General features: G+C 37.5%; 1 protein-coding gene across 4 annotated transcripts in view; it reads left to right on the forward strand.

Moving 5' to 3' along the window:
* goe (gone early) overlaps window positions 1-26,164 on the forward strand; it is a 235,801-nt gene that overhangs the window by 3,828 nt on the left and 205,809 nt on the right. The window lies entirely within an intron of this gene.

Here is a 26,164-nt window from a genome sequence, read left to right on the forward strand (position 1 = left end):
TTTCAGGTTGAAAAAACTCCATTCAAACTCCACGATGGCAAGGTGTACATGTTTCTACAGCTTAATGCTTCTTGGCCCTATTCTTAAAACTATATAAAGCAGTGAAAAAATATTTTGAGTTCACGTTGCATCAGCCTCCGGAACTCCTAAGTGTGTTTGAGCTGCAGCTTTTGCAGCACGGTCACTTTTTAAGACAGAGCATCACGTTCTTCGCCAAAGTTAGACCAGCTGTGGGAACGTCGCGCGTTTGTTGAATGAAATGTTGACAATCCATTGATCATTACTAGCAATCAAAAAGCGCAACATTAAAGTTTTCACTGCGCTATTGCAACATTCCATCAATAAAGTAGCACTTTGGCCCTTGATCGAACATTTCCAGGCAGACCAGTCATATATGTGTGTACCTCCGGCTTAAAGTCTACTGATTTAAAATCATCCCCCTCAATGTGCTATAGGCACTTTGCGCGGTACCCGACAAATACCTATGAATGATTTCAAGAATGTATGGCAATCCACTTCACGACAAAGTGAGCGAAAACAAACGCAAGCCATTAAGTGGAGAAATACCGAAATGCCGGCAAACCGGTTTTGAAACCCAGAGTACATATTACAAGCTGTGTTGATAGGAAAAAATCCAACGACAAGGAGGCAACACTAAAGCGGGAGTCATTGGTGCCGTATGTCGTATCGCTGTAGTCGTATCCCTAACGTAATCAGCTGTTTATCGTTACGACGGTAAACCAAAAACCATTTGGTTGGCTACGATACGGTTACGACCTTAGAGGTACCAATAATCGATTGCATTGATTCCCATAAGGTTGGTCGAATCAGCTGTTATAAGGTTACCGATACGGTTACCGATAAAGCACCAATGTCTGCAGCTTAACGGTTGAATGAGATGTTGGTGGCTGAGAAGATGACGCTGTGTGGATCCACATAGCAACGGTGGTAATGGGAGTGCGGGTGGACTGCCAGTAAATTAATATCTACGCTTCTTTTTGCGTCTATGTGACATAGAGAAACATCGCAACAAATAATACAATTAAATATACATACATGTATTCCTTAAATGGTTTGAAAGAAACTCAAATGTGGATATGTAACTATGCCAAACAATCGACATAAAATTTGTTTTTAGAACATGAATCTAAACGAATTTCCTGCAGCAGACTTGTTCAAGTTAACTTTAAAACTAAACGGGTATAGGTTTTCAGGACGACTTTAAATTACTTTTAAAGTTGAGTTTGTCTTACTGACGAAGTTAAGCTAAGATTTGCTTAGCTGTAGTTTAAACTTACACTGGCTAGCTGGTACGTAGCTCCTAATCCAAAATAGAAAAAAAAAAATGGTGGAAGAAGTAAGCGAAGGACGTTGTAGTACCAGGGCCCGTATTATGTTTTACGATCAGAGACTGTAAACCATTTTCATTCAAACGATAAATATGCAACTGTCAAACTATTTCGAAAAATTATAAAAAGTTATGGATCTGACGAGTACTATTTGTCGCTTAGTTCACCTATTTCATTAATCTGATCCACCATTTCAAAGCTATTCTGATTTTCATATGATATTCCAGTATTTAATTTTTGCCCTAACGTGACTATGCAAAGAGCCCTAAGGAGGTTGATCCTCATTTACAGTTATGTTCTGGTATTGAAACTTACCGTCATTCACCGGGTGTTTTAAGAAAATTTAGGCTTAAGTCATTACCTAATATTATACAGATTACTAGACGTAGCGGAAAAAATGAGATAACGATTGGAGACAGTAAAATATGTAGTGACAAATGGGATTTCAAATACAAAAGACAATGAGGCAGACAAATTTGAATGAAATAGAAAATAGTGTTATTTAGGTATAGGACCGCCTGCTGAATACCGTCAGCACTAATCCGGTCCTTGCATCCTTGCTTTCCTTAGGTTCTCTTCTCCTGATAGAAATGCATGCTAGTCTTTCTTATTTACGAATCGACAGGTCGGCAGACACCTGTGTGTGTTGGGGTCATTATAACAGTAACTAATAATAGCCACTAACAATTTGGTTACCTTAAACTAAACTGAAATTACCTCACAGTTACGATCAAAAATGGTAATAAAAAGAAGTTAGGATGTCTTGGCTTTGGTGTTATCAAACATTATATAAGCTATATACCACCGAGGTGGTTAAGGTCGAGCAGTCTGCCATTTTTTAATTTGTTGTTGGCGATTCCGAATCGAAGAAGAGTACCGAAGAAGATTTAACGATGAGCTGTACGAGCTATACGCAGACATCAACATAGTCCAGCGAATTAAAATGCAGCGGCTACGCTGGCTTGACCATGTTATGCGAATGAAAGATGACGCTCCGGCCAAGAAAGTGTTTCTATCGGAACCCGCCTATGGAAGCAGAGGTAGAGGGCGGCCTCCACTCCTTTGGTAGGGCCAGGTGGAACACGATTTAAACTCCCTTGTTGTGACCAATTGGCGGCGGTTGGCAGAGAGAAGGCGCGTCTTGTTGGACGGCCATAACCGTTTAAACGGTAAAGCGCCAATTAAGTAAGTAAGTAAGTTGGCGATTCCGGACGGCACCTGGAAAGCAGATGAATTTTCGCTTAGGAGCTTTTCATGGCAGAAATGCACCAAACTATTTTGATGTTGCCTTTACCGGGACTTGAACACAGGACCTTCGGTGTGGTGGGCCAGCAAGCAAACACCACAAAACGGCAGTTGTCGTAAATCTATCCATGGACTAGAGCTGCAAAAGTATCGATATTCGGCTTACTCGATATTTTCGAATTTTTTGTTATAGTGAAAAGCGCTTACTCAATTTAAAAGCAGTATCAGGTATATATCAGACATTTATGTAAATATAATATATCCATGTATATATATATATATATGTAATATTGTCTTCATAGCTTCGAAACGATCATAAAACACATGCTGAAAAGTTGTGCGCGATGGTAGCTTATATAGCGAAACGAGGGTATATACAAAGTTACAACACCCTATGTCATCCACTATGAGAAAAGGTCGAACGTCTCCGGTGACTAAACCTTAGTAGGGTGCTGTCAAAAGCCTTTTTACGTGATGATGGATCTTAATATGTTTTTTCATATAAAAATCGATCTTATTTGGCGAGCTATGGAATCTAAATTTGCAGTTGTATGTGATCGTTCTAGGTGGTGAAATAAACTGGACGTATTACCACTAGTTTTATAACATATTTTGCAATAGTGGCATATTGCAAAAGTATTACTGATTTTGTCAAAATGGATCCAAATGATTGACTTTGTACTTCGTAGATTTTTGGCAACCCAATTTTTTTCTTCCAACTCAATGATGTCTTCTGTTGCGTGTATATCTACATATACGAATACATGTATATAGTATGTGCATATAATATGGAAAAAATAACGTATCTACCTTTAATATTGAACTTTTGTAAGAATTTTTCAATATTCAGAGACACCAACTTGTTAAGTCTTCATCTAAAATAAACACAAATCTGACATAATGTATGTAATTTTATTATACTCAGTTGAGCAGAGCTCACAGAGTATATTAACTTTGATTGCATAACGGTTGGTTGTACAGGTATAAAGGAATCGAGATAGATATAGACTTCCATATATCAAACCATCAGTATCGAAAAAAAATTCGATTGAGCCATGTCCGTCCGCCCGTCCGTCCGTCCGTCCGTCTGTCCGTTAACACGATAACTTGAGGAAATTTTGAGGTATCTTGATGAAATTTGGTATGTAGGTTCCTGGGCACTCATCTCAGATCGCTATTTAAAATGAACGATATCGGACAATAACCACGCCCACTTTTTCGATATCGAAAATTTCGAAAAATCGAAAAAGTGCGATAATTCATTACCAAATACGCATTAAGCGATGAAACTTGGTAGGTGAGTTGAGCTTATGACGCAGAATAGAAAACTAGTAAAAGTTTGGAAAATGGGCGTGGCACCGCCCACTTTTAAATGAAGGTAATTTAGAAGTTTTGCAAGCTGTAATTAGGCAGTCGTTGAAGATATCATGATGAAATTTGGCAGGAACGTTACTCTTATTACTTTATGTCTGCTTAATAAAAATTAGCAAAATCGGAGAACGACCACGCCCACTTTAAAAAAAATTTTTTTTTAAATTCAAATTTGAAAAGAAAAGTTAATATCTCTACAGCATATAAGTAAATTATGCCAACACTCAACTCCAGTAATGATATGACGCAACAAAATACAAAAATAAAAGAAAATTTCAAAATGGGCGTGGCTCCGCCCTTTTTCATTTAATTTGTCTAGGATGCTTCTAATGCCATAAGTCGAACAAAAATTAACCAATCCTTGTGACATTTGGTAGAGGCTTAGCTCCTAGGACGATAACTGTTTTCTGTGAAAAAGGGCGAAATCGGTTGAAGCCACGCCCATTTTTTATACACAGTCGACCGTCTGTCATTCCGCTCGGCCGTTAACACGATAACTTGAGCAAAAATCGATATATCTTTACTAAACTCAGTCCACGTACTTATCTGAACTCACTTTGTATTGGTGTAAAAAATGGCCGAAATCCGACTATGACCACGCCCACTTTTTCGATATCGAAAATTACGAAAAATGAAAAAAATGCCATAATTATATACCAAATACGAAAAAAGGATAAGGTACGAAAACATGGTAATTGTATTGGTCTATTGACGAAAAATATAACTTTAGAAAAAAACTTGGAAAAATGGGTGTGACACCTACCATATTAAGTAGAAGAAAATGAAAAAGTTTTGCAGGGCCAAATCAAAAGCCCTTGGAATCTTGGAAGGAATACTGTACGTGTTATTACATATATAAATAAATTAGCGGTACCCGACAGATGATGTTCTGGATCACCCTGGTCCACATTTTGGTAGATATCTAGAAAAACGCCTTCACATATACAACTAAGGGCCACTCCCTTTTAAAACCCTCATTAATACCTTTAATTTGATACCCATATCGTACAAACACATTCTAGAGTCACCCCTGGTCCACGTTTATGGCGATATCTCGAATAGGCGTCCACATATAGAACTAAGGCCCACTCCTTTTTAAAATACTCATTAACACCATTCATTTGATACCCATATCGTACAAACAAATTCTAGAGTCACCCCTGGTCCACCTTCATGTCGATATCTCGAAAAGGCGTCCACCTATAGAACTCATGCCCACGCCTTTTTAAAATACTTATTAAGACCTTTCATTTGATACCCATATCGTACAAAAAAATTCTAGAGTCACCCCTGGCCCACCTTTATGACGATATCTCGAAAAGGCATCCACCTATAGTACTAAGGCCCACTTCTTTTTAAAATACTCATTAACACCTTTCATTTGATACCCATATCGTATAAACAAATTCTAGAGTCATCCCTGGTCCACCTTTATATCGATATCTCGAAAAGGCGTCCACCTATAGAACTAAGGCCCACGCCCTTTTAAAATACTCATTAACACCTTTCATTTGATACCCATATCGTACACAAAAATTCTAGAGTCACCCCTGGCCGACCTTTATGGCGATATCTTGAAAGGGCATCCACCTATAGAACTAAGGCCCACTCCCTTTTAAAATACTCATTAACACCTTTCATTTGATACCCATATCGTACAAACAAATTCTAGAGTCACCCCTGGTCTACCTTTATGGAGATATCTCGAAAAGGCGTCCACCTATAGAACTAAGACCCACGCCCTTTTAAAATACTCATTAACACCTTTCATTTGATACCCATATAGTACAAACAAATTCTAGAGTCACCCCTGGTCCACCTTTATGGCGATATCTCGAAAAGGCGTCCACCTATAGAACTAAGGCCCACACCCTTTTAAAATACTCATTAGCACCTTTCATTTGATACCCATATTGTACAAACGCATTCTAGAGTCACCCCTGGTCCACGTTTATGGCGATATCCCGAAAAGGCGTCCACCCATAGAACAAAGGCCCACTCCCTTTTAAAACACTTATTACACTTTTCGTTTGACACCCATATTGTACAAACGCATTCTAGAGTCAACCCAGGTCCACTTTTATACCGATATTCCGAAATGCGTCCCTGGTCCACCTTTATATCGATATCTCGAAAAGGCGTCCACCTGTAGAACTAAGGCCCACGCCCTTTTAAAATACTCATTAACACCTTTCATTTGATACCCATATCGTACAAACAAATTCTAGAGTCACCCCTGTTCCACCTTTATGGCGATATCTCGAAAAGGCGTCCACCTATAGAACTAAGGCCCACGCCCTTTTAAAATACTCATTAACACCTTTCATTTGATACCCATATCGTACAAACAAATTCTAGAGTCACCCCTGTTCCACCTTTATGGCGATATCTTGAAAGGGCATCCACCTATAGAACTAAGGCCCACTCCCTTTTAAAATACTCATTAACACCTTTCATTTGATACCCATATCGTACAAACAAATTCTAGAGTCACCCCTGGTCTACCTTTATGGAGATATCTCGAAAAGGCGTCCACCTATAGAACTAAGACCCACGCCCTTTTAAAATACTCATTAACACCTTTCATTTGATACCCATATAGTACAAACAAATTCTAGAGTCACCCCTGGTCCACCTTTATGGCGATATCTCGAAAGGCGTCCACCTATAGAACTAAGGCCCACACCCTTTTAAAATACTCATTAGCACCTTTCATTTGATACCCATATTGTACAAACGCATTCTAGAGTCACCCCTGGTCCATCTTTACGGCGATATCTCGAAAAGGCGTCCACCTATAGAACTTAGGCCCACTCCCTTTTAAAATTATCATTAACACATTTCATTTGATACCCATATCGTACAAACAAATTCTCGAGTCAGGCCTGGTTCACCTTTATGGCGATATCCCTAAATGGCGTCCATCTATAGATCTGTGGCCCACTTTCTCTTAAAATACTCTTTAATACCTTCCATTTGATACACATGTCATACAAACACATTCCAGGGTTACCCTAGGTTCCTTTTACAACATGGTGATTTCCCTTACCTTGTCCCCACAGCTCTCAACTGAGTATGTAATGTTCGGTTACACCCGAACTTAGCCTTCCTTACTTGTTTATTCATATTTTATTTGTCTTACGAAAATTTTAGACGCTGGTAATTCTACCGCTAGAGAAAGGAATAAGAAATGGTAATACAGTACTCGATATTTAGAAAAACACATCGATAATCGCACTTTGAACCTAGTACTCGATGTATCGATATTTATATCGATACTTTTACAGTTCTACCATGGACAAGAAAATAATGATGTCATGACTATTTTCAAATTGTTTTATTTTTTTTACATTTCCGCCTATACACTTTTGAAGTTAAACATCATTCATATCGCAAGGATAAAGGATTTTTATATTCCCTTATTAAGTTTTAAATAACTTTCGAAGACAATTTTCAATAAGCAATTTAAAAAAACTTATTATGTTTCAATGCCGCCTCCATCTGAGAATTAAGTTGCTCGGAAAAGATATCAGTGCTCACAGCGCTGCCCACATTGATTTTTATGTGGAATGAACATCTCAGCGGGGAAAGAACCTAACTGCAAGCTAACTGGAAGTTATATGTACGTGCGGCTGATGCGTGTTGATGTGCTGAGTCCGAATCCGCTATCAGAATTGGTCTAGCGACTCCCAGCTCGATTGTAGGCTCACAAACGCTCATTCGCCAGTGATGTTTTGTCCGATTTCGGTGGCAAGGGCCGAGCCACGAACGCTTAGGTCAACAGCGTTGGATTCAGCGCGTCAAAAATTATGGAGATACATGTGTAAATATAAATGAAATGTTGTATTAAGTTTGGTCCGAAATCGAAAGTTGTAAGGAAAAGAAAAAAGGATGGTTCCACCTTAAATATACAGAAATGATCATGATGATGAGGTGAGTTGATTTAGCCATGTTCGTTTGTTTGTCAGTCTGTATGTCTGTTTGAACGCAAACTAGTAGCCTAAATAATATATGTATACTAGCAGACCCCTCAGACGTTGTTATGCCCTAAATTTGATCTATCTGCATACATTTTAATAAGCTTTTTTCCGTCTAACTCTGGGTGTATTTCTGCCATGAAAAGCTCTCTGTGAAAACTCACCTGCCTTGCAGATGCCGTTCAGAGTCGGCATAAAACGTGCACGACGCAAATTGGAAGAGAAGCTCGGCCTTAGATCTCTTCGGAGGTTATCGGGCCATTTATTTATTTTCTTTTTAATAGGACGTATTTAAATAGGTATGTGGGTATTATTAATTTATGCCTTTATTTCGGCTTCGAATGCATATTTATCAGTTTTGCCACGTTGATGCGACTAAATCGAATATCACAATGAAAATTACTTTAAAGCTCTCAGCAACAGCTTTGATTTGTTATCCATATTACACACACATTTTAGGAGTATCCGGGTCCACGCTTTGGCCTATATCTCGAGACCCTAGTCGCCCAGCGGTATAAATTACTCTGTACTAGAGCACACATCAACAGCTTAAATTTGATATCCATAATGTAAAAACACATGCTAGTGTTACCCTGGTCGAAGTTTTGGCCTATATCTCGAGACCCTAGTCACCCAAAGGTATGAGAACTACCCTGTACTAAAGCACTCATCAACAGCTTCAATTTGATACCCATATTGTACAAACATATCCCAAGATTACCCTATCCCTATCCAGAACGGGATAAAAATTATCCGATGTCTGTTTCCTGGTTCTAAGTTACCCCCCAACCAATTTTCAGACAAATCTGTTCATCCGTTCTTGAGCTATAAATAGTGTAACTAACACCACTTTCTTTTATATATATACATACATCACATTAGAAACTTCAAAAATAACAGTATTTCTCCACTATTTAATGGATGTTATTATACAATCTACAATCCTCATTCACTCTATCTATTAAAAAAGCGCATCAAAATCCGTTGCATGGTTTTGAAGGTTTAAGCATTCAAAGGGACATAGGGACAGAAAAAGCGACTTTGTTTTATGCTGTGTAGTGATACATACATACAGTGATATGTACATGCAAAAATACCAAAAAATAAAACTTTTGTTTAAGAATTTTAAGGAAATGTTCAATACTTTTAACGAAATAATATTTTTCAAGAGATGTATGAATTCTTAACCATTTATGTTGCATTAACCATTAACCATTTATGTTGCATAAATATGTATGTAGATACATATGTCAAGCTGATATGATATGAAAATACATACATATGTACAATACATGCCTACATGAGCAGCGGGACATTCATATGGCTGAGTAGCTAAAGGCATCTGCCTTTGCACTGGTATGAATGTTGGAGATTCGAGTTCAATGCTCAGCTCCCGAAAAGCTAGCTGATGAAGAAATGAAATTCAGAAACATGTCCTAGTAACCATCGCCAATTGTAAATCCTACAATTTTTCTCTAATATCAATAACAAAACCATTGTGTAAAAGCAATAGAGCAAGTCTCACTAAATTACATACATATGGTAAAAATTATGACACATAAATCTTAAAAATTGGATAGCAAATAACCGAGTTACAACAAACAACTAATTTCGGCTATATTTGCAAGGATCAAACAATTTTTTCCCAAGATCCTCTCAACATTAGCTTCAAATTTAGGGGCGGCCTTTTGCAATTTTTTTTTTCGTATGGCTACCAACACAGTCTAATGTTTATATGTAGGTATATGTTATACAACCGATTATTCAAATATTTAGAATTTTTATCAGATTACTGTTTAACTCCATCCATGAAATGTTTCGGCAGAGACGAAGACAGCTCCGTCCTCACTTGTTCACTCAACGATTTTTTCTAGTGCCCTTCTTGAGGAGACCGTCATATTAAATGGAATGATGGTCTGACCGCAAGTCCAGTTCTTTAAGCTAAGCGACCGTGTTAAATCTAAGCAGAATGCTTAAATTGCAAAAAAAAAAAGATTGATACCACCATTTTTTAATATGTACATGTATATGTAAATAATCCCTTTAAAATAGAAGTACGTACTACGTACTATGTAAGCTAACAATACCATCCCCTAATGCATGAGACCTTTGTACGTATGTATGTATGTATGTATATCCATTCATAATCCTAACAATATGTGTGATACATACAAACGGGAAGATAAACCACATTTTTTAAACCCACGTGCTTTTTATGAGAAATTAGCTACTGGAATCACCCAACATCACATCAGAAACGCCCCAGAGTCTTCACTCAAGCCGGAAAGCGAAAGATAATGGGGAAGAAAAACCAAAATCTCAGATAGAAAGAGAGAATATACTTCAGTATGGATAAGTATGCACATACAAATGTATATGTTTTATCTGTTTGTACCGAATTTCTGTAGCAAGAATAACCACAAAGCCTTGAAGATTCTGTTAATAAATGAATTAGGATGCCGTTATTTCTGAATTTGTTTTGCTTGTTGATCCCTCAATTTCGGAAACTAGATAATTTTTTTTTTTCAAAACTCCGTTTCTCATCTGAGAATATTTGTATTGGACAATGATGAGATCTGCGTTCAGAAGAAAAACTTCTTAATTGTGATGTTCTTCAAACAAATCCTTAGATAAGGCATTCTCCAAAAGTTTGCTGAGGTTAGAAGTTTTAGAGCTCTCACCCTGAGAGAGGCTCTCATTCATTGGCTTTGGCATATTTATTGTAAGCATGTTTTATAAATAAATAAAAAATTGGCAGGCCAATAAGCAACAACAGATATTAATAAACAAATAAAAATATAAAAAATGATTTTGCGAAAAAATTGGATTAAATATATTTTTAGAAGGAGCTAGAACTAAACTCGATTTTTAAGAATATATAACATATTTCCACTTGAACTTTATTAGAGGTTTAGGCATATGAAAGGATTTAACGTTGAATCTTGCAAGTTTTACCATTTATTTATTTATTAGTCTACAAACTTAACAATTATTCAGAATAAGTAAACTTATAATAGAAAGAGTATTAGATAATTTAGAGTGTTATAGACAAACGCGTATATATGCTCTAAAAGCAGCTGTATGCTCAGTAGAGGGCTGACGTAAAGTGCCCAGAAAGGAACAGTGGCGGTATAACTGGAACAAGCACGTGGGCCTTGATTTATTTATTCTACAGATTAATAAAATCTTACAGACTAGTTGCACTATAATGTTTACAGATGGACACAATATATAAGTTTAACTACTGTTCATATATACATAAGTTTAACTACTTCAGAATTTAGAAAATAGAATAAGTTTCAGCATATGAATTAAAAATGACATTATTGATTTTACGTGACTCCAAACACCAAAGTCTAGTTTTAAGGACGCTTGGAAATGTTTATCTTCGAATTCATGTAATCATTCTTAAAATTTTGATTTCTTAACATGCCGGCTATAGCAAAATATATGTAGTGAATATAAGTATACATATATATAAGTGATTATTGAGTATGTGGTCGCAATGGACGGAATTTCGAGCACCAAAAGATCTGATCACGATCTATGCTATTGGTGTACAATTATTTAAAATGCTGTCGAAATAGACGTGATTGCGAGCAGCAGAGTACATCTTTCAAACAGCAATTATGGTTGCGCTGCATGGCACGCCTTCCTAAGCCATCCACCCTTAAAATTGGTTTTTATTATTCAAGACAACAAGTAAAATAAATAAATAAATAAATGTATGGCGCGATAACCTCCGAAGAGATTTTAGGTCGAGCTTCTTTCTCCTCCTCTTGATTTCTCCTACAAATTGACGGGACGGGACCTAGTTGTTTTATGCCGACTACGAACGACATCTGCAAGGCAGATGAGTTTTCACTGAGAGCTTTCTATGGCAGAAATACACTCGTAGTACTTACCAAACACTGTCGAGGGGCGACTTCGCTTATAAAAATGTTCTTCTAATTGAAAAAACTTTTTTCTAAAATTTTAATGTTGCTTTGTCCGGATGGCGGAGCACGCTGCCATCACACCACGGCGGCCAACAAGTATATTCTTTTTAATTAGGAAGAGCGAGTCAGAAGTGTCAAAATTGTTGCAATGATTAATCAAATCCTCACACAAGAAACAGAAAGGTTCGCGTTTGATCTGCATGTGCTTAAACAAAGTGGCTAAAAATGCCTTAGGCCGTCGAGGTTAAACATAACCTCAGAAAGCAAAAACGGGCTATAAACCAACCCTCTTGTAAGTTCTACCATTAACAATACACCAGCATCTCTCTACGACTTTGTAACGTAGACAAGTGTACAATTTTTAAGCGGCAGTGTAGGGAGGAAGATTCGGTAGTGAATCCCACAGTCTCTCAATGCGAAAAGAAAAATAGTTTTTGAGCCGATTCCAATTTATCGCAGCGTCTGATAACGCGGGTTCCACACTAATAAAGCATTTTCTGGGACAGGTCTAACTGATTAGGTGAAAAGCGTTTTAGTAATGTAAGGGTAGTTGAATTCCTTTGACAAACTTTTGACGAATGCTAAAAGTCCTTTGGCCCGGTTTATACACCATACAAAATTAAATCTCCAAACAAAAAAGATTTAAGTTAAATCTTCAATCATAACAATATTTCAGGTATGGCAATCAATTCATATGCCATGCAATTTTTTAATAGGTCGCAGTTGCCACACATAAAGTTTTGTTGCTGATTATCGCCAACTTCTTTCTTGGAATTGCGTATCATATTTACAGACGGCGACCCTTTTTGAGCAAAAATTTGACATGCTGTTTCAATTCTTTATATAAAATTTGATTTGTTTTTTGAAAAATTGAAACACTATCTATTAAAATTTTAAAAGTTTGTGTTCAAAAAGTTCTTCATTAAAAAAATTTACAAAACAAAAATGTAACAACAGTAGAAAGACAGCATAAAGCAAATCGCCGAGTAGAAATTCGAGGCTCGTCCGTTGGAAAATATTTTAAGGCAGGAGCAGAATTTAAATTCATTGATGACAGATGTTTTTTGAAGATTTTAAAAAATTTATATAAAATAGAATATTCATATAAAAATAAAATTTCCAGTAATAATGACTTATAATAATCCTTTTGATTGGACACTTTGTTTAATAGGAAAAAATAAATGGGGAGTTCAACAAAAATTCTAGGAATTGGCACCCTAATGTACTGGTACGTATGTGTGCGCCTAAGCGTAATAAACAACTATATATACATAAGTACATATCCAAATTCCTTTCATTGTTGCCGTTTTCCTTAATTTTTACCAACACTGGTTTCTTTTCCTTCTTTTCATTGAGTGATCACTTTAAGCATATTTTGGTTTCTTTTAAAGCTACAGTCTTTGTAGGAAAACAAATACAAAAAGTATCCGTTTAATACTTCTTTATTTTTTTAGCCAATTATAAAATGAATTCTATGTAACCCAGGAATGTCAAATGGTATGGTAACAAAAACTGTTCATTTTGTTATGATTAGAACTTTTTAGACGCTAATCTCATATAAAGTTGGGTTAATTTTCCATCTAGCACTCAAGTACCAAATGACTCAGAACGAATAGGAAATGTATGTAATCTACTCAAAGTTTCACATCACTTCCGCAGCAGTTATGGAATATCAGAACGTTCTTATAACAGAGCGTCAAACGAACTATCTGCCGGTAAGACTACCATAGCGGACTCATATACTGCAAACGATTTCGCTCATCGGTAAAAAAACATTATATAATACAGCTTTAGAAAGACGGGGGGGACGTCTCATTGTTTTTCCAGCCATCATGCGTGCTTCACACAACTGTAAATGTGATGGGAAATCTCCTAAAACAATGCCTGTTAACTGCCATGCAGAAGCTTTGACCCACTGACATTAATACCAACGAAGTACCAACTACACAATAGACGACATAGCCGCACTTAGTAACGCACTTGTTTTAAAGGATCCTCCGTGTGGTAGGCGGAGCACGCTACCAACGTACCACCAACCAACCAAAGTCCAGCTGAACGACAACTGTGAGAAGAGTTTCTTGGCCAACTATAGTGTCATTGATACGATGACCTGCGAAAGTGAAAGCGTTGATATGGTCAGCAGATACGTGAGGAGTATTATCCTCGCGAAACAGGAAGACCGAACTTTTTATTAATGAAGAAAATTTCATTGTTTACAAGGGAGGTTTCCTTGTTTTTAGAAACATTTTTTTGTTTTGAGGAAGAAATACCTATGAAGAAATGGTCTAGGGGCGTAAAAGTGTGCGGACAGTGGAAAGTTGGGTTTTAGTGGGTAGCCTTTGAAGATAATAAAATCGTCTCACATTGGGAGAGACTCGTTGCTAGAGCGAATGCGGCCTGCAAAAAAAATATGGAAAAATCCAATTGCACTCGTCAGGTTTTGCGCCGACCTTTATTTTGCCTAGAAGGGCGGTGAAATACTGTACTCAATTGCAATCTACTAGCGAATGTGCAGTCGTGTGCTTCTTAACCTTTTTGTAAATTTTATGATTATCTATATAGACCTGTGCGACAGAGTTTCTTTAGCACATTCATAAACTCAACGTGCTTTGATTGTTTTTGCCAAAATTTGAAATTTATTTAACTTCGATTACTTAAAAACCTGCTCGCCCTAATTGCAAGAGGATTTCCGATCCTTTGCTTTATTCCGATCGAACAACGATATGGGAACCGTGGTTGTGGGCATATGCCTCTGAATTCATACACGTGTACATGGCTTTTTTTGGATGCATGTTTCAATGTACATATACATACACACATACATACATATATTACTGACAATTAGTGCATAGTAAGAAGTAGCGAAAAGAGGATATCTCTTTCACTAAACGTTGTACAATGTACATTGTACATATGTATGTATGTGACTATTAAACATTCAAAACTGGGAGTGCACGCATGCGCACACCTTCATAACGAATGGGCATTGCACTGATGTACAATATTTAAACGTATGGTTGTGATAGCCGGATTGACACGCTGCACATTGTCGCTTTAAGTTTTTTAAGGTACGTGCATGCCCATTAGAGACTGTAATCTGCGTATTTTAAAGCTAGAAAATCCCGCTATTAAAATCCAACTATACCGGGATATTCTGGATTTTAAATTTTAAGTATATATTATATTAAATATATATATATCTAGGCGTATAATTCTGGTTGAAATAAAGTAGGTGCTAAAGTTAGTTGCAGCTTTTTGGAAGAGTTTCCATGAGATATATTGCGAAACTGATCGTCCCGAAAAATCACGGAACTAGTCATGCAATCAGCACAAGTCTATCAAGTGTCTGGTAAAAATATATTTATGAACCTGGAGGAGGAAATTACAAGATGGGAAAAACTTAAACAAAGTTACTGAATACAATGAATTTGGAATTTCTAGTGGAAAACGATACTTTGTTTTGGGCTTATGAAAAAGATCAATCAATTGATTGGGAATTGTTGTTACTTCTATCACGTACCATACGCCTAACATGTTTTAATCACACCGCCATAGTTTTATCCACTTTTTTACGACAAAGGGGGAATCAAGCCCAATACAACATACAAATTATAACATTGCCAAGGAAACCTGCAGAAATAGAAGCTAGGAACAAGTTAATGTTGGAGCACTATTATTTGATTACTAGTGAGGGAGATAGCGATAGCGATTACGTCGATCACTTTATCGGCAGCGGTGGCGTAGGTTCCGTAGCATACCGCCGGTAGCGGGACGCCGTGTAAAATAATTTGCTTTTCTTATTTAAAAATAAGTTATTCAGGAAAGGCTTTGTTTATAATGAAACCGACAATTTGGGCATTTCGGACCTCTCACGAAAGCCGGTTCCATATACTGAAGTGACCCTGGGTTTATTCCAGTACAAGGGCTGGTATTTCAATGTAAAGCGGCGTTATTTCTCGCGGATAGTTCAATAATTGTCCGAGAGGAGTATGAGCTCCTTGCGGAGGGGCTGTCTTTGATCCACCTAGGGTGGCGTCCAACTTTAGCCCGTTCACACTTTTTTATGTATGTCACGCGCAAAGCGTGGTTTCACCGAATGATATGCCTTGAGCTCACCCCATGCGTGATCAGCAAGAAGCCTATGCAATGCAGTATCGACTGGCTAGCCTTCGCCTCATAGATTATTCTAAACCATTGTAGCAATTTGCAGCACAGTGTAAGAATATTCCACCTGAACCCCGGCCGGCGTGTTGTGATGGTAGCGTGCTCCGCCTACCACACCGAAGATCCTGGGTTCACGCCCCGGGCAAAACAACATCAAAATTTTAGAAACAATTTTTTCAATTAGAAGAAAATTTTGCTAATGGGGTCGCCCCTCGGCAGTGGTTGACAAGCACTCCGAGTGTACTTCTGCCATGAAAAGCTCTCAGTGAAAACTCATCTGCTATGCAGATGCCGTTCGGAGTCGACATAAAACAAGTAGGTCCCATCCCGCCAATTTTTAAGAAAAATTAAAAGGAGCACGACGAAAATTGGAAGAGAAGCTCGGCCTAAAATATCTTCCGAAGTTATCGCGCTTTACATTTATGTTTTATTTTTATTTATAAACTTTTTTATTGCCCATTAAATGTTGGTGTTTGGCAGCAATCTTGGTACCTCTCGCTCCGTCTTAGGAATGTAGACGTTGTTTCATTACTTTTCAAGGGACTCTTCACTACTCTTCACTACTGTGTGACCATTCCCCGTCATCATTTTTCATTAGTCCCTTGACCGCATCTCCCTTGGTTAGGACTTTCCTGAGTCTCGCCGTTACGCTGGAGCGTTATATGTCCGCACAGGAATTTTTCCATGAAACCCCTTCGACCTGTTGATTTCACGTTTATAGATCCTCAACAGATCTCTATATTCGTCCCAGCACTCCTCACTTTCCGCAACTTTTGCCAACTTTTACCTGCTCTCTAAGTTACGCATGAATTCGAATGAAATTTATATGAGTTTATTATAATTTAGAATCAGTGTAGTATAAATAGTGTCCAATGCTCCTCTGTCACTGTTTAGTTACAATCATGGATTAACGCCTTTTTGTTCGGGAAATCACCAGCATGAGTGGCGTAGTTCCCCGTGAGCTGGAACGTTTGTATATACTTTTTTATAATTGTTAATAACCCCCCAATAAACATTTCCGACTGAATTGAGGCACAAATATCAGTATTCAAATGAATGTGTAAAGTCTGATATGGTTCCCAAACTTAAAGGGATATTTTTGATATGGTACGTTAGTAATTCCTGAATTGAGAAATTGAGGATATTATCGAAATCCCCTTTTCAACTGCTTGCCGACTTTTGAACAGAGCATTTCGACTCTATCTACAATTTTTCAATTTAATGCTTGCCAACACAGGAATCCAGGGTGCGCAAAGGGGGGGGGGGGGGGGTTTAGGGCTAAACCCCTTCCCCCATGGGCTTACAACGCCTGAATTTTTTTCATAAAAAGGTGTAGATGGAAGAGTGCATTTGTTGACTGATAGCCAATTAACATGGTAAATGTTTCTCTTTACTCGCGTTTCTATTAATTTTTAGCGCAAATCTAGTCTTGACAATAACGGATGCTTACTATGAGCTTCCATGTGTTCAAATTTAATTTCAAAATTAAGCTCAATCTAGTCATAATACGCACAAATATATATCGCTAGATGTTAGCTTTGAAACCTTCTCCGGAAATATAACATCAAAGAAGGTAGTCAACTATTTAGGAGTAAGGTTAGACTTCCGACTAACTTATTGGGCGCAAATTAAATATGCGACTGATAAGGCATATAAACAGGTATCTCTGCTAAGCAGGTTGATGTCAAACATCGGAGAACCAACAAAAAAAAAAAAAAAGGATGGACATCACCCTATCCGAGCTGTGGGCAAAAACACTTCGTAAGAGGAATCGTTGTAAACTTTTAACAGCTCTACAGCTAACATCAGCTCTGTCATTAGCCCCCTATTATCGCACTGTATCAGGACCAACCGTACAAGTGATGAGCAAAACAATCCCTATAGACCTATTAACGCAGGAAAGCAGACGGTTGTGAATGCAGATGAATCAACATGACAGCATGAAAGTCGTTAGAAAAGATATCAGAGCAGAAACGTTTAGGTCGGTGCAAGAACGGTGTGGAAATGAACAACGAAGCAGATGTGCAGCGAAACTAATAACAATAGTTGATGCATGCAGCACCAGAAGCTTTGGCGAGGTAAACTGATATTTTACCTAAATGCTCCCCGGGCACGGGTACATCAAAATATATTTGTACAGAATAAAAAACGCCGAAGATCCTAAATGCTTTTACGATGATGCAGGCAGGGACGATGTTGAACACACTTCCTTCAAATGCCCGCGATGGAGCCATAACTAACAAATGCTCGAGGAAAGAGTCGAACAAATCACTGTCGACAATGTTACAGCAAAAATGCTGATCGGCCCAGAAGAGTGGCAACAAATCAGTAACTTCGTAGAAACCACATTCAGAGCAAAAAAGCGGGACCTGGAGCAGGAAAAACAGAAGGCTTTAAAAAAATTAAAAGTATGGAACGCCACCCTGATGTTATGTGAAAGGAGTACCGGGGTGGGCAACGGTTCCAAACGGGGTGGTTTTTAGCACATGGACACACGGTTGCCAAAAATAGGTATTTTCTACTTTGAGAAAACCGCTGGTCTCAAATGTAAAAAACGCTTTAAATCAAATTGAGATTTATAGTTTTCTCAAATGTTTCAAAATTTGTTTCTTTATTTTTTGGGATATGTGCACGTACATAAAGAAATTGTTATAATTTATGCCTAATTGTTTGTTATTGTGTTCAACAGAAGGTCAGCTTTACATACATATTTGCACATACAAATGTATAAGTCATTGAACTGTGGTACAATACATTTTTTAACTTTTAATTAAACCGTGAATGAACGAAATGTTGGAATCCGATCTGATATTTGATCTTACGTGGCAATTCTATGTGTATATACATATACATAGTATTACTGAAATGTATACAAATTACCCCCTCCTCGTCAATGAGACACCCAATCGACTACACTGGCACAAAAAAAGAGTTTTAGACATAAACCAAAACCTGGTACCAATATGTATTTCGGATCGCTGATTTCGAATTTTTGATTGGCAACAACACCCTCATAATATTATATTGAGATATTTTCAAAAAAGTCAAAAGTACAAAAAGTGCAGTTATGAAAATAAAACTAAAAGTTTACCAATTAAATTAAGAATATTTCCAGTGTATTTAAATGTTCTGAATAGGAGTTCGCAGTATGTACTTATCTGGATTTGAACTTCGATTTTATATGATGAAAAGCGAGCAACCTTGGTTTTAATTTTGGCTTCGCCTCACAGTGGTTCAATACCAAAATTTAGGGCTTAAAATGCGTTTCAGTCTTCATTTATCATCCGGTTATGTAGACGGTAAACATTTCCCAAATAATCGAACCCATCGCTTCTTCGCTGATCTAATTAGCGTCTCGCTCTTTCTCTGCTTTCGTTAGTGGCTTCTGTTAAGATTACACTCCGGGCCGGTTCGCCATCTTTCAGTCGCATAATATAGCCTAATCAATGTAGCCGCTCGTAGAGGTCCATCCGAATTCACACTGAGTTCGTGGTGCAATTCAATGTACAGCCGGATAAGTTCTGTTGAGAAAGTAAATTCAGAAATAGCGGCATATATTCAAATCCTTTCCTAAAATCGACGAGGAGGTGACGTGTGCACCTCAGCGGGTTAGGGGGATTAGAATATACCCGCGATAGGTATGCCCGTCGTAAGAGGCGACATAAATACCAAATTGATTCAAGGGGTTGTGTAGCGCAACGCTCTCATGGGGTAGCCCGCGTAATATATAGCTTCTCCAACCCAATTGTCAACCTCAGGTACCCGTGGCGAATCCTGTTTCATTAACAGCCGAGGCTCTGGCGACCCCGAAAAACTGTAGTACCGTTATGGTGCTTGTTACCGGAATGTACCGGATCTGCATCCGACAAAGGACCATCAACATCGATGACACTCCCCAAGGCCTTCGGGGAGTATTCTTATCGCTACAACAACAACAGGTGATGTGTGCCAATTTTTTGTACGGTAGTCTCCTCAGGTCTTGCGCATAGTGAAAATCTAGTCTATGGTGGATTTACCAGGTCTAAAGCACCACAGGTAAGGTCCAACCATTCGATCCACGGTGGGTTTAAATCGTGGTAAAAAAATACTAAATCTCCTTTCTTGCGGGCCTGAATGATTCGAATCGTCAAGCATGTACTTGTCCGACGATATTTTACTTAAAATTTGATGCATGAGCTTTACCAACTCCATGCCCAATTGACTAGCTCTGCACGCAATACAGCAAAGCCCGCAGCCTTGTAGTTTTTTTAAATCTGATTACTGATATTCCGACTTCCTTATAGTCTGATGGGGTTACATTAATTTCATCATCATCGATTGCAGGCTCCGGCTCAACATCTTCCCTGCGCGTTTAATCGCTCTATCCATTTAGAGGCACAGAGAGTTTTGCCTCCATAATCTAAGCTCACTCGTTTTGCACTCACACCTTTCTCTGCCTTTTTCTTCGTCAAAAGACGTCTGGCTTCCCTTTTCAACTCACAATAGCGGATGCACACTCTGGAAGTTGCGTCAATGGCGTTTCTTTCGATTGGATTGAAGCATTCCTCATAATGCCAGGTGTTCTTCCGTGGTTGCCAGTTACCAGTTTTTTCCTCAGCGGCGGTAATAAGTTCTATGCTCCCAAATTCCATTGAATTGAAAACAGAGATATATACTAATTGTCGATCATATATGATTGCAGCATCTCGACGTCTAGTTTTCCTGGCGCCGTCAAAGTCGAGATTTTTCGTGGGGGTTGAAACTTCCGGCTGTGGCACCAAAATTATCTTCTTTTATATCATGGCGGTGGCTGCGCTCGTTCCAGGTGTTCCTAGAATTCGTCTTTCTCCTCATTGGCCTTCTTGTCAGTCAGTGCATCCGACGTACACTTGTACAAAATTATTTGGCGATACAGTCTTTCTCCCAACACGAGCTTCACACGAAAACTTAGTTTACTTACTTGGCTACCCCAGTAAATGTCACAGGTTTTTCCTGCCTTATTCCTCTAGGAGAACATCAACCAGCAGGGTAGCGTAATGTAATCAAGGGAACGTACATTTCAGGTACATACCCTTAGGTCGTAAGCCTTTAATTGCTTTCTATGATCGCCATCTGAAAGATGGCGGCCACTTTTCATAATCTCCTTTTTCTATTTTCATTTCTATTTGCAAAGCGAAGTTTAAAACTATAAATTAAATAAAGTATAAAATATAAAATTTGGTGAAAGTGCGTTTAATAAAACAAAATAATAAAGTGTATAATGTTTTACGTGTGCCAGCATATTTGATGTACGCCCAATTGAAGTTCGGTTAGTAAGTGCGTACATATGTATGTATATGTAGCAAGCATGCGTATTTATGTATTCACATATTTACATACATACGTATGTATGTGTATGGCAACATAGGTACTTTCGTACAAAGCTGTCGCAACAACTTTTTTTGTTCATTTCACTACTAAAACGGTCAATTACGAATCAACGATTTGTACGCAGTTGATTCGACATCTTGTTGCGATGGATAAAAATTGACAGAAATTTCGGTTGAATTTACCAGTCTTCTTCTATCAGTGTAGAGATGTGTGTGGGATTAAACATTTATACCGACTTTCGATACTTTGGCCAATATCGAACACCCTGAGGAGTTTTCAAAACTACCCGAGGGTTGCGATATGTTTTACTAAGTATTAAAATAATGATTTTATTTATGTCGATATTGCTAACAAGCAAATGAACAATTCAGTGCCAAGTATTGAACCTAATTATGGAAGTTCCCTCCATAAATTCAGAAACTAAAAATTGAGAAACACATTTTTTCAGAAAAGCCAAAATTCAGAAGTCAAAACTCAGAAACAAAAATTCAGAAACCAGTGTTCAAAATTCAAATTTCAGAAGTTAAAATTCAGAAAGCAATCAGGCAGCAAAAAAACATAAAATTTTGCGCAAAATTTGACTTCTGAAATTCCACTTTTGAAATTTGACTTCTGAGATTTGACTTCGGAGTTTTGACCTCTGAATTTTGTCTTTCTAAAAAAAGGGTTCTGACTAATTTTGTAATTTTCCTGTCAATATATTTATAGCATTTATTAAGGCTTACTTAGGCTCTTTTGTCCAATAACGTTTGGTGCAAGTAAAAACAACTTATTTCACCATTCCAACTTTTGCTATTAAAATACACAGATCACCCTTGAAAAAGATAGTGAGACTAGCGAAACGTCGGGTTGGAATGGTGAAATAAATTGTTTTACTTACACCAAACGCTATTGGTCAAAAGGGTTCTGACTAATCTTTCTGAAAAATGTGTTTCTGAATTTTCGTTTTATGAATTTATGGGGGGCATATGGAAGTCAAAAGTTCTCCTATTCGAAAGGTTAAACGCATACCATGCATTCGGAAATTTTTCTGAATTGTTGTATTTTTAAAAACCTGATCAAAACCAGCGATTCCGAGAAAATGGTCGGGCTCCTGCGCTCACCTGTATTTTGCGCAAGATATACATACATACATACATACATATTCACTTGGTCTCAAGTGAAGATAACAGAACTTTTTAGGGTCACTGTTTCTCTTACTTAAGTCATTTATCTTATCGAATGTACTAAGTTTATGTAGATAACTAAATAAGTTTGTAGATATATGTTATTTAGTAGGTACTTGTTTGCTAAAAGCTTCTGCATAAAAACCCTCTTTACAGATCATAACGCATTAATTAAAAAAGAGTAGGGCTGCAAACCGGCTTGAGCCGAATCACATTGTGAAGCGCAGTAGTTTTTGGCCTTGAAACGAAGCTGGAACTGAAATATTTTATATGAAATTAAAACAAAAATCACTCGAAAAAATGGAAGCGGTTCACTAGTGCGTATCTATAAAAAAAAAAACTATATTTCCTAATACGCTTATTTAGAATGAATCCACAAAAGTTAATCTACACCATTGTAAATTTTACCAAGTAGCGCAACTAACAGCTGATCGGTGAAAATTCGCACATTCACACGCACAGTTCTCGACTCAATTTCAAAAAAAAACTTTAGATTATTTAACTCAATTTTTAAAGTGAGATAATCCTTACGAATTTATGTATATAGAATATATAAGGCGTTTTTGTTGTTATTAAAACAATAGTTTTATTTATATTAAAGCTTTTAACATTTTTTTTTTTAACTTTGAAAAAACTCCGAACACCATTCCTTCATTATATGACATTCGACTGCCTAGTCCACTGCCTTCCACTCTATTCACAACATAACCTCTACTTAAGCTGCCAAACTATATAGTAAACAATGATCTACACGCTCGCAAACGTCCCATCCCTGTGAAATCTGTCGGTCGGCGATGTTGTTCACGCTTTTTTTTTTGACGTTTCTCATTCATTTTGTGCTTCCATTTGAAATTGAGACTCGACAACCATTTCAAGATCAAGGGAAACTTGCCGGCATTTCTAGAATTTGTTTATAATTATCTATTATAGCAGGGACAGCTTTTTATTAAAAATCTAGTTATTTAATCACTGATTAGGAGTTAACTACTAACATGAAGATATATACAGAAAACTATCGGTTATCACAAATAGAAGGGCTTTAGCAACTTCAGATACAAAGGTTGTTACCATAATTTGGAAATACCTGCGAAAGAGCTTATCCAATATAAATATGATAAAGTACGAATATAAAGTGGCTTAAATTTATAATAATTTCGAAAATTGTCAGCAATGTTTTAAAATCAAACTTAAGAATCGTAATCACCACATCTCAGCAACTACTTTCTCTATTTTATGTTTGGTTTTTCAGTGCAAGTTTAACTCCAGCAAAAGTTGACTAGAGTTTAAACCCTGCCACTGGCCGCACAACCTGAGATGACCAGCATGGTTTAACTTTAGTCAACTTTAAATGGAGTTTAAATTCGCATTGACAAACCGGTCATTAATCTTGAGTTAAGTCACACCGTCCTCTCGGCAAGCATTACATTTTGAAGTGCAAACGTGTGAAATGACATTAACAGTTTGAGCCGACCGAATAATTCCTTTCAGTGGAACTGGGAAACCGATTCTTATGTTGGTAAAAGTTATCTGTAAGTGATTCCAACCGCATGGCGTCGTTGTTTTAAGTGGTTTGCAGCTCTGAAAAAAAGTGAGACGCTTTTGTTATAATCAAAAGTACTATGAAGTAATTGAGTGATAACAAAAATATGTTTTCCTTTTTCGCAATAACAGATTTTTGTACAGTTATTTCTACAGTATATATTCTTAACATCTATTTTACTTGGTGGCTCGTCAATAGATAGATCTTAAAGTAAACCCTAGTTATATGGTAAAACAATAAAACAGGGGCATTTTAGAAACGAAAATGTAATTGCTAATTCTTCTTTGATTTGTGAATGGCGAATAAAATTTGGAAGTGTCAATCATGATACAAAAGTGGAGGTAGATCGACTTGGTATGAGGTTAGCCATTGTGAAAATAGAATCGATCACCTGATTTTTAAAGTGAACATCCGTATCTCTTTCTATCATCCGCAGAAGATAGCCGACTGTAGGCGCCGTCATATTGACCATCCTGTCAAAACGCAGTCAGTTGACGGATAAGATATCACACTTGTTTTGTCCACAATGACGTTCGCCACTTCAATTTTGCAGGGACAATGACATTTTCCTCATGACATCCAAAATTAAAAAAAAAATTTTTGAATGATGGAGACAGGTATGCCTGTCGTAAGAGGCGACTTAAATACCAAATTGATTCAAGGGGTTGCCAACGCAATATATACATAGCTTATCCAACCCAAATGACAACCTCAACTTCCCGTGGCGAATCCTGTTTCTTTAACAGCCGAGGTTCTGGTGACCCCAAGTTCCTCATGGATCTAGGGGGTGGGATGGCCTAGAAGGTTTCATGTCGTCATCCCAAATCGTTCCCGAGATGATCGGGCTAGTATCTTAATAGTGAGTGTTTGCCAAACAACTTCCAAGTTGGGCCCGGTTAGAAAAACGTTTGTTCTAATTGAAAACATTTGTTTCTAAATTTTTGATTTTGCTTTGCCCGGGACTCGAATCCGTGATCTTCGATGTGATAGGCGAAGCACGCTACCATCACACCACGGCGGCTGCCGTAAGTTTAAAATCAAAAACAGAAAAGTGAAGGCCACCCAGTTTTTACGAAAAAACTAAAAATATCACCTCACAAATTGGAAGAGAGTATTGCCCTAAATCTCCTCTGAGGCACATATGTAGCACAAAGTTATTATTATAACTACCCAGCTGACCAAGTTCGATTAATTTGCGTAACTTTCGCAAAATGCTCAGAAGTGAGCTCATATTTGAACAAAGGATGAAAGATATTTTATTTTTATCGCAAAAAACTTGTAAACAAGCTCTTACGCTAACAGAGAGCAATAGAAAATTTATTTACGAGCAAAGAACGATACACAGTATAAAAAAGCCCATAAAAGCACTGTCACATAAGCTCTTTTTCTTATAGATGAGCTTAACACAAGCTTATGCATTATGAGTAGATTTCACGTATTTTTATGACGAACGGTAGAATGAGCGAAACTGGCGCCATCTGATATTGAAAAGTAGCCAACTCCCAAATTTTGTTGCAAGGAAATCATAAGAAGAATTTGACATTTGCTTTGGCTAAGAGTGTTGGCACACTTTGCAAGTGAAAATATTTTTCCCACTGGTTGGTAAATTTTCTAACATTTTTCGCAATTAAAAACTGCAATGTAACAATCGAATACGACACAAAATATGTTAGCAAGTATTTTTGTTGTATAGGGAGAATATTTATAACAGTGCTTCGCGAAATTTTGTATGTGAATGGGCAAGGCGAAATAAACTTCAATTGCGAAGTCTGAAGTTCCTTCATATTTACAAACGCAACATCTTGGTTGATTGTGGCGATGTTATTGGAATGCGTAAGCTTGTGTTAAACGCATCTGTATGAAAAATGTCATTGCGCCGCGGCGTTTACTGCCATGCATAAGATTGCGTTGAACGCATCATTTTGGCTCGGTCTTAAGAAAACATTGGTTAAGGCTCGCTAGCATTATTTGTTCTGCACGACATATGTATGAATCACATTGTTATCGTTTTCAGATGCGTTTGCGAGAGTTTTATTTGATTGAATATTGTAACAAATTTAGGGAA

This window comes from Eurosta solidaginis, chromosome 4, assembly GCF_040869045.1.
Source record: "Eurosta solidaginis isolate ZX-2024a chromosome 4, ASM4086904v1, whole genome shotgun sequence".
In the NCBI taxonomy this organism is placed as follows: Eukaryota; Metazoa; Arthropoda; class Insecta; order Diptera; family Tephritidae; genus Eurosta; species Eurosta solidaginis.